This window comes from Vanacampus margaritifer, chromosome 10 (genome assembly GCF_051991255.1).
Source record: "Vanacampus margaritifer isolate UIUO_Vmar chromosome 10, RoL_Vmar_1.0, whole genome shotgun sequence".
Lineage (NCBI taxonomy): Eukaryota > Metazoa > Chordata > Actinopteri > Syngnathiformes > Syngnathidae > Vanacampus > Vanacampus margaritifer.
In genome coordinates, this window is record NC_135441.1 from 6,957,652 (window position 1) to 6,968,332 (window position 10,681).

Consider the following 10,681-nt stretch of genomic DNA (forward strand, 5'->3'; position numbering starts at 1 on the left):
TGCAAGTCATGGAAAATGAAATACACTATCACAAACCTTTCAGGCTTAGCAAGTATTAGCTTATTCTATCTATGTAATTAGAACTTTTTAAGACGGTCAGCAAAATGTATAGAAATTTTGAAAATCACTATCACCAAAACCAACAACGATAGAACGAGTATAATTTTGTGCAAAACATGGTTTGTGCAGTAAGTTGTTTTCCAAAATCACTTGACTGTGTGCACTGATTGTTGATCTTAGATAATGGTAAATATTACCATAAGATTATTTCCTTTGGTCCGCAGTAACCTGCTTATTTCCTGACCTTCATCTTATGAACTTTCAATGCTTCCTGTTTTGTCAAACTTTATGTGTAGCAAGTGTTAGCAGAAAATGCGTGCCTCAGTTTGAATGTTAACTAGATGATGAGTGGCAGGCTGTGTCAAAAGAAGTGGATTGATTTTAGTTGATTTCTTCATGCTGATCCTTGTTATCCCCAAAAGAAAGACTCACATTGTGTTTGTTTTGATGAAAAGGTCACTTGTTGGTCTGACTAGTCTGCCAATTAAATGATCCCCCCAGTTTTTTTGGAGATGTTTATTAACAACTAAACAAGGTTGGACATAATGAACTGCAGCTCAGTAGAAAATACCAAACTGACACAAAATCAGGATGATGCATACTGTATAATCACTTGGCACAGGAGAGTGGTGTGAAAATCACACTCCTTTTAAATCATCCTCATCAATATCAAAGTGTTTACTGTAATGAATGGATCAAAAGACTTCTCCGCCTAGAATGATGTGCAATTTGTTTCTTATATCATTGACATTTTCACTAGAGTCACAGCAAATGTCACAGTATGGAGATTATCCATCATGCAGAAAGTCTTCGCTCAATACGTGAACACTGGATGGAACCGAGCTGTTGTCTTCAGAAGTTAATCCAAGATTCTACATTAATGTGCAGACAAAAAGAAAACATTGTTAACTTCAATAACACTAAGTCTATAATATAAACAAATATAAAGATGTGCCAAAGAAAGTGTGCCAAAAACATTTGTGCCACCAACATGAACAATTCTTCACAGTAATTATTTTTGTATGTGTTCATTTTGCCAGGAAATGAAACACTTGTCATAACATCCTGATTTTCTAAATATAACTTTAAAAAGCATAACATGAATTAGATTATGCAAAGTTGAATGCACTTAAGGTTGTAAAATGTCAAATGAATGTCTTGAAAGACTCCAAAAACTTTGGAGCTTGAACCAACATGATGCATGACTTCAACTCAGCCAAGATCCACCCTGCGATTCTGCATGTTTGTTTTGCTCTTTCTTTGGGTTTTGAGTCTCTTTTGTGAATTCCCAACAAATGGACCAGCCTCATCAAGGACTGCTAAACATGAGAACAGAATAATACACATTACACACCCAACGTTTCTTGAAATAAGTGGACTCACATTCACAGCAGTAAGAATGTTTTTCCACCTCAAAGTCCCGCCACTGCTCTGATCTTCGTGGTTCTACATGTTGTTGCTCTATTTGCCTCCGATTTCAACAGTAAGACACTCTAAAATCCAAGACACACTGAACGTGTCCCTGGCCAAGAATAAAGGTGTCTTGCTTTACCTCTCAGCATGTGGCTATTAGTCACAGTAAGGAGACTGAGGGCAACAAGAAAGCTGAGCACAGAAGCAAACTGGAGACTGTGAAGAATAATACTGTGTGTGTTGTGTTGGGGGGGGGGGTGTCTTCTAGAGCGCATTAGCAGTACACTAGTATAGTACCTCATATCAGAATTGACCTGCAGTGTGAATATAGCAATAGTGACTCACAGACTTAATAATAATAATAATAATAATAATAATAATGCAAAACAAGGCCACGATGAGAGCGAAGATCTTCAAATACTATGGGGGTTGGGATGGGTCATCTGGCTGGTCAGATATAATTGGTGGCAGGCCTTCGGCCCACAGATTGGACATTGGCCACTTTATCCAAAGTAAATTTAATTTTAATGGACCCTGTTTTACAAGGATATGCAGATAAGGTGACCAAGTGGTTATGGTGATGGACTGCTGATCCTTGTGTTGTACACTTATGGGTTTGATTCCCATCATCATCGTGGCAAAATATTTTTTATCACTGTTGCTACTCTGAGAACACTTTCAATCATGTCCCTCAGAGCAGTGTTTCTCAACCCTGGTCCTCGGGGAACACTATCCCTTCTCCAACACAGGTGACGATCATTATCAGGCTTCTCCAGAGCTTGCTGTTGAGCTGATCATTGGAATCACACTGTGTTGGAATGGCGAAACATGAAATGCAGGCTGGAAAGTGTTCTCAGAGGACCAGGGTTGGGAAACACTGCCTCAGATGATGTGGGTGGCACTCAAGAAGTACAGGTTACTGGACTGTAGTTTGTCACCAATTCTTCTAATAACATTTAGGGCAGAACGTCTGAGTGCAGAAGGAGCTCCATCATCCAGGCGGGGCTACGTGTGACACCGTCACGTGTTTATGCAGTCATTCAGGCGCCTGCATTTTGAATACAGGCACCCCATTGGCCACGTAACACAAACCCAGATGTGAAGTGCTTCAACGTCACATTGTCAAACAAAATAACATTTTTAATAGAACGGCTCATTATTTTGCAGCAAAACAAGACCACAATTATTGAACTTTAAATACCGTGAGTGTTGTGACGTCCCCTAATTATCATGTTTTTTTTTTCATCAATGCCAGATACAATTGGCGGCATGCCATTTTTGGCCCACTGACTGGGCGTTGGCGACCCAGGTTCAATCCAGTCACTTTTTAGCCCAAACCTTTTGGGATCAGACAGGAGAAGATGAGGTGATCAAATGGTTAAGGTGATGAACTGCTAATCAATTGTGTTCTACACGCATGGGTTTGAGTCTCATCGTTGTTTAGTCTTTTCCACACTGCTGCTACTTTGAGAACACTTTCAGCAGTGCCCCTCAGAGAATGTGGGTGATGCTCAACGGGGCACTGGACTGTCCTTTGTCAACAGTTCTTCTAATAACCTCTAATGGAATTTATGTGTGCAGAAGAAGCTCCATCATCCACCTGGACCTCAGTGTCACATTGTAATGTGCTTATGCAGCCAAACGGTAGCTGCATTGTAAATACAGACACCCGATTGGCTGTGCAACACAGATCAAGAAGTGAAGTCCTTCAAGTGCAAAAAAAACTCATTATTTTTGTAGCAAAACAAGACCACGATGAGATTAAAGATCTTCAAATACTATGACGTTTGTGAGATCCCTAATTATCAGTTGATTTCATTAGTGTCATCTGGCAGGTCAGATATAATTGGCGGCAGGCCAATTTCGGCCGACAGATTGGACATTGCCGTCGCCACGAACCAAAGTTAATGTAATGGACCATCTTTATCAAGGATAAGCAGGTGAGGTGACCGAGTGGTTAAGGTGATGGACTGCTAATCCATTGTGTTCTACACGCATGGGTTCGAATCCCATCCTCATCGTGGTTTAGTATTTTCAACACTGCTAATACTTTGAGAACACTTTCAGCAGTGTCCCTCAGAGGGTGTGGCTGATGCTCAAGAGGTACGAGGCACTGGACTACCCATTGTCACCAGTTCTTCTAATAACCTGTACTAGATTTTCTTAGTGCAGAAGAAGCTCCATCATCCACCTGGACCTCAGTGTCACATTGTAATGTGCTTATGCAGCCAAACGGTAGCTGCATTGTAAATACAGACACCCGATTGGCTGTGCAACACAGATCAGGAAGTGAAGTGCTTCAAGTGCAAAAAAAAATCATTATTTTTGTAGCAAAACAAGACCACCATGAGATTAAAGATCTTCAAATACTGTGACGTTTGTGAGATCCCTGATTATCAGTTGTTTTCATTAGTGTCATCTGGCAGGTCAGATATAATTGGCGGCAGGCCAATTTCGGCCGACAGATCGGACGTTGCCGTCGCCACGATCCAAAGTTAATGTAATGGACCATCTTTATCAAGGATAAGCAGGTGAGGTGACCGAGTGGTTAAGGTGATGGACTGCTAATCCATTGTGTTCTACACGCATGGGTTCGAATCCCATCCTCATCGTTGTTTAGTATTTTCAACACTGCTAATACTTTGAGAACACTTTCAGCAGTGTCCCTCAGAGGGTGTGGTTGATGCTCAAGAGGTACGGGGCACTGGACTACCCATTGTCACCAGTTCTTCTAATAACCTTTACTAGATATTTTTAGTGCAGAAGAAGCTCCATCATCCACCTGCACCCAAGTGTCTCATTGTAATGTGCTTATGCAGCCAAACGGTATCTGCGTTTTAAATACAGACACCCGATTGGCTGTGCACAACAGATCAGGAAGTTAAGTGCTTCAAGTGCAGAACGACTCATTATTTTTGCAGCAAAACAAGACCACAATGAGATTAAAGATCTTCAAATACTATGACATTTGTGAGATCCCTGATTATCAGTTGTTGTAGTTTTCATCAGTGTCATCTGGCAGGTCAGATATAATTGGCGGCAGGTCAATTTCGGCCCACAGATCGGACATTGCCGTTGCCACGATCCCAAGTTAATTTAATGAACCATGTTAATCATGAATAAGCAGATGAGGTGACCGAGTGGTTATGGTGATGGACTGCTAATCCATCGTGTTCTACATGCATGGGTTCGAATCCTATCCTCATCGGGGCTTAGTATTTTCCACACTACTATGCTACTTTGCAAACACTTTCAGCAGTGTCCCTCAGAGCAGAGGTCCCCAACCCTGGTCCTCAGGGACCGGTATCCAGCCTGTTTTACATGCCTCCCACAGCCAACACAGGTGATTCATATCATCAGCTAATCAGCAATCTCTTGAGAAGGCTGATAATGATCTCCACCTGTGTAAGCTGTGGGAGACATGGAAAACAGGCCGGATACCGGTCCCTCAGGACCAGGGTTGGGGACGTCTGCCTCACAGGATATAGGTGATGCTTAAGAGGTACGGGGCACTGGACAAAGTAAAAGCAGTTGTAATGTGCTTATGCAGCCAATCTGTAGCTACATTGTGAATACAGACACCCGATTGACTGTGCAACACAGATCCGGAAGTGAAGAAACACTCATTACCTTACAGCAAAACAAGATTGCGATGAGAGCAAAGACCTTCAAATACTATGACTTTTGTGACATCCCTAATTATCGGGGGGTTCCATCAGTGTCATCTGGCAGGTCAGATATAATAGGCGGCAGGCCAATTTCGGCCCACAGATCGGACATTGCCATTCCCTTGATACAAAGTGAATTTAATTTTAATGGACCCTGTTTGTCAAGCATAAGCAGATAAGGTGACGGAGTGGTTAAGGTGATGGACTGCTAATCCATTGTGTTCTACATCCATAGGTTCTAATCATAGTTTAGTATTTTCCACACTGCTAATACTTTGAGAACGCTTTCAGCAGTGTCCCTCAGAGGATATGGGTGATGCTTAAGAGGTACGCGTCACTGGACTGTCCTTTGTCACCAGTTCTTCTAATAAGCTCTTCTGGAATTTTTTGGTGCAGAAGAAGCTCCATCATTCAGCTGGAGCTCAGTGTCACATTGTAATGTGCTTATGCAGCCAACCAGTAGCTGCATTGAGAATACAGACACCTGATTGGCTGTGCAACACAGATCCGGAAGTGAAGTATTTCAAGTGAAGAACGATTCATTATTTTGCAGCAAAACAAGACCACGATGATAGCAAAGACCTTCAAATACTATGACTTTTGTGACATCCCTAATTATCGGGGGTTCCATCAGTGTCATCTGGCAGGTCAGATATAATAGGCGGCAGGCAAATTTCGGCCCACAGATCGGACATTGCCGTTCCCTTGATCCAAAGTCAATTTAATTTTTATCAACCCTGTTTGACAAGTATAAGCCGAGGAGGTGACCGACTGGTTAAGGTGATGGACTGCTAATCCATTGTGTTCTACACGCATGGGTTCAAATCCCATCCTCATCGAGGTTTACTATTTTCAATACTGCTAATACTTTGAGAACACTTTCAGCAGTGTCCCTCAGAGGGTGTGGGTGATGCTCAAGTGGTACGGGGCACTGGACTGTCCTTTGTCACTAGTTCTTCTAATAACCTCTACTGGAATTTCTGGTTGCAGAAGAAGCTCCATCATGCAGCTGGAGCTCAGTTTCACATTGCAATGTGCTTATCCAGCCAATCGGTAGCTCCATTGTAAATAAAGACACCCGATTGGCTGTGCAACATAGATCTGGATGTGAAGTGCTTCAAGTACAGAACGACTCGTGATTTTGCAGCAAAACAAGACTACAATGTGAGCAAAGATCCTCAAATACTATGACTTTCATGACATCCCTAATAATGGGGGGTCCATCATTGTCATCTGGCAGGTCAGATATCATTGGCGGCAGCCCAATTTCGGCCCCCTGATCGGACATTTTCATTCCCTTGATACAAAGCGAATTTAATTTTAATGGACCCTGTTTGTCAAGCATAAGCAGATGAGGTGACCGAGTGGTTAAGGTGATGGACTGCTAATCCATTGTGTTCTACATGCATGGGTTCGAATCCCATCCTCATCGTAGTTTAGTATTTTCCACACTGCTAATACTTTGAGAACACCTGTGTCCCTCAGAGGATATGGGTGATGCTTAAAACTCTTTCACTGCCAGACGTTTTCAGAAACGGGTTGTCCCAGTGCCAGCCGATTTAAGCATTTTGACTGATCTTTCAAGGTCCACAGAAAATGTTGTGTTTGGACTATGGAAACACACATACTATCAAATGAAAGATTGGACTCTCATCTTTCATCAGAAAAAAAAAAGTCAACAGTAGAAAATGGTTACTTTCACCGAAATTCTCTGTTTTGAAACAAAAAGCGGAGAAAACAAGCTTTTTGTGAAACGATGTTATTTCACGCACTTTGTATTGAATTGTACACTTCTTTTTGTCCATGAATGATGCCACAAACACCTAAATAGTGCTTTACTTCTGTAAAACGCTTTCACCAACAATGAAAAAGTGTTTTTAGTTTGCAAAATACGTTTATTTCCATTCAACAGTGTAACAATTTGACAAAACAATTTCGCTAACTATTTACAAATGTGTGCAACTGTGGTACTACTTACAATTATGTGGATGTTTCAAATACAGTTTTTCTTTTTAAAACGCTCCCCTGCGTGCAAGGAGACGCAGCAGGACTCGCACAACAGATTAGTTTCACTTTCGCTTTGTGCGTTTCGCGTGCAAACGTTACACTTTCTTGACTGCCTTTTTTTCCGGGGAATAAATAGCAAGTAGCAGACTGTACACACTCCTCCGATGAATATGCATTGGACTTGGGGCACTCTCCGTCGTCCGATCGAACGTCCGCCTGAGCGTGCTCGGTTGTGCTCCGCGTTTATGACGTCGTCATAGCCGCCGTGTCAACGCTTGCAACTTCGCCGTCAACCTCGGATTCACCATCATCATCATCGATGATGATCATCGTCATCAATGTGCTCTTTTAGCGTTGGTCGATGCCTTTCGTCTTGTAAGTGTAGAGCTGCTTGCAAACGGGCGCCTTGTCCGTTTCCTCCTCCTCCATCTAGCTCCCCCCCCCACGTCTCCTACTGCCGCGTCAATGCTTTCCAACCACGGAGTCACCATCATCATCATCATCGATGATGATCATCATCATCGATGATGATCATCGTCGTCATCAATGTACTCTTTATCGTTGGTCGATGCTTTTGGTCTTTGAAAAAAACGGCTCGGGCATGAGCTGCTCGCAACCGGTCGTCATTTTTCCTTTGTCTTCCATTCTCATCTCCTGCTCGACGCTCTAGCTCCGCTTCTACTGACGCCCACCCGATCTTGTCAAAAGAGAGTCATCGCTGCCCTCTAGGGGCCAAAAATAGTCATTAGGCACAACAGACCTCCTTGAAACTTTCACCACAGCTCCGTAAGGCTTGCCCGCACCCGTTTCAAAAAAAATAAAAAATTGGATGACGTCATTTAACGTCATTGGCAGCCCTCCGTAGGTTTTTACTTGACGTCTTTTAACGTCAGTGAAAGAGTTAAGAGGTATGGGGCACTGGACTGTCCTTTGTCACTAATTCTTCTAATATGAGACCACGATGAGAGCAGCGATCTTCAAATACTATGACTTTTAAGACATCCCTAATTATCAGGGTTATTTTTCCATCAGTGTCATCTGGCAGGTCAGATATAATTGGCGGCAGGCAAATTTCGACCCACAGATTGGACAATGCCATCCCCTTGAGCCAAAGTCAATTAAATTTTGATCAACCCTGTTTGACAAGCATTAGCCGATCAGGTGACCGAGTGGTTAAGGTCATGGACTACTAATCCATTGTGTTCTACATGCGTGGGATCAAATCCCATCCTCATTGTAATTTAGTATTTTCCACACTGCTGCTTTTTTTAGAACACTTTCAGCAGTGGCCCTCAGCGGATGTGGGTGATGCTTAAGAGGTACGGGGCACTGGACTGTCCTTTGTCACTAATTCTTCTAATAACCTCTACTGGAATTTAAGGGTGCAGAAGAAGCGTCATCATGCAGCTAGAGCTCAGTGTCACATTGTAATGTGCTTATCCAGCCAATCGGTAGCTGCATTGTAAATACAGACACCTGATTGGCTGTGCAACACAGATCTGGATGAGAAGTGCTTCAAGTACAGAACGGCTCATGATTTTGCAGCAAAACAAGACCACAAGAGAGCAAAGATCTTCAAATACTATGACTTTCGGGACATTCTTAATAATGTGTGTGGGGGGGATCCATCAGTGTCATCTGGCAGGTCAGATATCATTGGCGGCAGGCCAATTTCGGCCCCCTGATCGGACATTGCTATTCCCTTGATACAAAGCGAATTTAATTTTAATGGACCCTGTTTGTCAAACATAAGCAGATGAGGTGACCGAGTGGTTAAGGTGATGGACTGCTAATCCATTGTGTTCTACATGCATGGGTTCGAATCCCATCCTCATCGTAGTTTAGTATTTTCCACACTGCTGCTTTTTTGAGAGAAACTTGTGAGGATACATTGAAATTGTCTTTCATGGGGACGGAGCCATAGCAAACGGTATATGGTAACAATCACAAATTAACATCATCAAAACATATACTGCATGCATTCTGGCGCAACAAATAATGGCTAATGCTAACAAGTCACCTAAATAATACTGCTCCTGCTTGTTGCTTCTCAGTCTATTATTGATGCACACAGACAAAACATATAACTTGTACACAGGCAAGCAACTGAGTTGCAAACTCAACTTTAGCCACCATAAATTTATTATAAATAACCCCAACCAAAACACTCAGCAATATATATATTTATTTTCAATTCAGGTGGGCGCCCACCTCGTGCTCCACCAGTCTCACATACACAAGGAACAGGTTGGTCAACTTCACCCTGCACTGGGTCCAGAAAGTAAAAACCTTGCCACAGATTGGCTTTAGCCACAGGTGCTTCCACTCAACTGGCATGTAAACGAGCCCGTCTCCACCTGTTGAGTAGAACGGTTGGCGGACCAGATGCAGAGGTCACCAACTGAGTACAACCAATCTACTGTACTATCAATAACGTGACATCTTCCATAACAGACTATTTCTTATGTCTCAGCAGACCAAACAGTGACGTACGTCATGCTCCTCCAACAATGCTAAATATGTGATTGCAACAATCACCAGAAACTAGCCCTTAATACAGATAAGAACAAATAATTACACGCCCCCACCCCCACCCCCACCACCACCAAAAAAAAAACACAAAAATCATCCAAATCACCACAATTTATACAATATATAAATGAGCAGGGGTGAAAGTGGTCCGGAACGGTCTGGAACTACGTTCCGGTAAAAGATTCGGGAACGGTGCTTTGGTCACGAAAATATGACGGCTATGCAACTGCAAAAAAAGGCTGCCACACATGCATCTACTAACCTCAGATTTACACCACAAGTGTCAACAAGTCTAATTAAGTGCTTCTGAATCGTTCCAGTTTGCTTGTGTAGCTAATCCGTTTCCACCGATATTTATTATTTTATTTATTTGTATTTCACAGAGTTCTATCCACCTTCTACTCCACTCCGTCTCAGTGTATTTGATTGACGTCACGTCAATGTGTGCATTCGTGTGTGCACGCCACAAGCCAACCACCAAGCTTATGATGACGTTGAAGACTCTGATGCAAATAAAGTTTGTTGAGCAACACTCAGGTTTGATGAAAGGTAATTGGAAAAATTTGATTTTGAATGAAAATCAGTTTCTCATGTATGCCTTGTATCAGAAGGTGGGTTGGGCACTTTTATCTGTCCGACAAGATATGTGCTGGTTTATTTTCATTCATGCAGCCTTGAAAGGCATCAAGACTTTATTGAATTGGTCTCAATATGATGAATCGACAGATTCAATTGGCTGTTTAATACACAAAGTTTCATCTTCTTGGAATACGCAACAACAGTTACTCAACCTCAAAACAATTGTTATCACGTATCATTTCAGTAACGTGATGTAGAACAATTTGACTTTTGAATGTACTGTAACTGCTTTCAATAATGTTTGCTCTGTTATTATTATTTTGTTTCTGTCCTCTTGATCAATTGAATAACGGTTTGAATCGAATGAAATGACCATATTTCTTGACTATCTGAAAGGTATACACAGTTACAATCCCCCATTC

General features: G+C 42.2%; 6 non-coding genes across 6 annotated transcripts; all 6 read left to right on the forward strand.

Moving 5' to 3' along the window:
- Positions 1–3,412: 3,412 nt before the first annotated feature.
- trnas-gcu (transfer RNA serine (anticodon GCU)) lies at positions 3,413–3,494 on the forward strand. Its single transcript has one exon. It is a non-coding gene; the product is annotated as a tRNA-Ser (tRNA).
- A 509-nt stretch (positions 3,495–4,003) lies between these two features.
- On the forward strand, positions 4,004–4,085 carry trnas-gcu (transfer RNA serine (anticodon GCU)). The gene has a single exon. It is a non-coding gene; the product is annotated as a tRNA-Ser (tRNA).
- Positions 4,086–4,599: 514 nt separating this feature from the next.
- trnas-gcu (transfer RNA serine (anticodon GCU)) lies at positions 4,600–4,681 on the forward strand. The gene has a single exon. It is a non-coding gene; the product is annotated as a tRNA-Ser (tRNA).
- Positions 4,682–5,898: 1,217 nt separating this feature from the next.
- Positions 5,899–5,980, forward strand: trnas-gcu (transfer RNA serine (anticodon GCU)). Its single transcript has one exon. It is a non-coding gene; the product is annotated as a tRNA-Ser (tRNA).
- Positions 5,981–6,491: 511 nt separating this feature from the next.
- On the forward strand, positions 6,492–6,573 carry trnas-gcu (transfer RNA serine (anticodon GCU)). The gene has a single exon. It is a non-coding gene; the product is annotated as a tRNA-Ser (tRNA).
- A 2,330-nt stretch (positions 6,574–8,903) lies between these two features.
- trnas-gcu (transfer RNA serine (anticodon GCU)) lies at positions 8,904–8,985 on the forward strand. The gene has a single exon. It is a non-coding gene; the product is annotated as a tRNA-Ser (tRNA).
- Positions 8,986–10,681: the final 1,696 nt, after the last annotated feature.